The following is a 2,170-nucleotide window of genomic DNA, read 5'->3' as shown; positions in this document are numbered from 1 at the left end:
CAGCAGGTGTCGCTCTGCACCTGACACAAGATGGATGAGGAGACTGTTACTAGGATACAGGTTTGCTTCACAGGCACCATAGAGGTTAGAAGCAATATTGACAAGCACAGTGCAGGACTGCAACGGCTACCGCCATCTAGTGTACACATGGCTAAGTGCAAAGCCACATTGGTTGCGGTATGTTTCCTGTTTTTTACACCAGTCAAAGCGGGTTTAACTTACATTAATACCCCTTTTCCACCTAAATTCCGGGTCTGACCCGGAGTTGGAACAAAGTTCCTATCCGGATCAGACCCAGAATTTTGCTGGCGCTGGACTCGGGATATTCCCGAGTCGGCACTGCTCACACCACAGTCGGGTCTGCATAGACCCGGCTTTTGCGGAGTGAAAGTGGTCGCTTGGAGATGACGTCACCTCCAAGCGCCACTTAAGCCGGACCAATCGGCCGGCTAGCAGCGCACTCCAGGTCATCGTGACCCGGAGTGCGCTGTTCTCACAGCAGGGTTTCACGGGCTGTGCCCGTGTTAGACCCTGCTAGTTACCTGGGTTGGATTGCCGGTCCCTCGACCCGGCGATCCAACCCTCTCCCCTTTTACACCAGGAAGCTGCCCAGGTTAACTGTTCAAAAACCCGGGTTTTAGCTCCAGTGTAAAAGGGGTATTACTAGAAGGAAGTTTCTGCGCGGCTACCAGGCAATCATTGCCCTGACTAGAAACCTGACAGCAATCATTGCCCTGACTAGAAACCTGACAGCAATCATTGCCCTGACTAGAAACCTGACAGCAATCATTGCCCTGACTAGAAACCCGACAGCAATCATTGCCCTGACTAGAAACCCGACAGCAATCATTGCCCTGACTAGAAACCTGACAGCAGTCATTGCCCTGACTAGAAGAGATATATGTACAATTGTGTTTTGTAATTTCCACTATGACAGTTTACAAATAAATGAAGAGGCGAGACAATGAAGATTTTATGTCACATTCAGGGGCGTTTTAAGTGATTAGAGGGCTTGTGTGCAGACTCAGTGCAGGCCCCCTCCTCTCTCTTGCGGTGCCGAGACGGGTGGTGCGGCAGTAGATTTTGGCTTGGTGCCAGAATCTACTGCGCATGCGTTGGTCTCTGAGAAAATGGCACCTGCAATGTTTTCCTAGGGACAGAAGTACCGTGCATGTGCGAGTCACCAGGAGAGTGTCTGTCGACATTTTACCAGTGACTTTTGCTGCTCTCTGCAGAGCAGCACTACTGGAGACAATGGAGAGGTAAGTATAAAGAGTTAATGGGTGTGGTGTGGCCCCCCCCCTGGACACAGGGGCGTCCATGTGCACCGCACACCCTGCACCCATTATATATATGCCCCTGGTTACATTTAAGCTAGGTACAAACTAGACATACTTGCTGACTTTACAGAGTTCCTCCAGGGGAGCAGCCCGGAGAGGAAATTCTGCAAATATCTTCGGAGGCAAGGCCCTGCCCCACCCCAGGAAAATACAGCGATTTGCGGGTCTGCGAAGAGTGGGCGGTGCTAAATGACGCAATTTGCATTATTTTAGCCCCCCCCTCCCGACGCACTCATGAATTCCTAGTTAAACCTCCCCATCCTGCCCACTTCACTAGGAAGTGGGCGGGTTGCGGAATATCTGCCTACACTTTCCGGGGTGCGGGGGGCTACCCAAAAAATCAGGAGCATCCTGCGACTTCTGTGAGTGTAGACAAGTATGACACTAGAATCCGGCGGATCGGACGTCATAAAGTTCACATCGGCCAGTGTGTACCCGCTATGTCGCTGAGGAGGAGCACTCCCGCACGTCATCAGCTACATCGCCGGTCCGACGATATCGTCCATCAGCAACATGCAGGTCCGACGGGCGATATCGTCAGCGGGGGCCATGCTGTCGCTCCATTGCTGCCGGCATATACAAGTGTGTATGCACTTGCCGATGCCGGCACCCCCGCCAGGACCCGCATTGGGCGACACTGTGCTGAGGGAACGCCTACTGTCTGGGGCCGGCCCCACTGACATCACCAGTGATGTCAGTGGAAGTGCTTTTGGCTCTGATAGAGCCAAAAGCACTCCTGGGCTTGCGGCAGCGAGATCCTACCGCAGGTTCTCGTCGCAAGCCCGATGGTCGCGATGGTCTTGACCATCGCGACCATCTTTTTGGCCGCT

The sequence above is a fragment of the Taudactylus pleione genome, unplaced genomic scaffold (genome assembly GCF_031769625.1).
Source record: "Taudactylus pleione unplaced genomic scaffold, aTauple2 ptg000012l, whole genome shotgun sequence".
Classification (NCBI taxonomy): domain Eukaryota; kingdom Metazoa; phylum Chordata; class Amphibia; order Anura; family Myobatrachidae; genus Taudactylus; species Taudactylus pleione.
The sequence above is the reverse complement of the archived record's forward strand: the minus strand, read 5'-3'. Positions refer to the sequence as shown.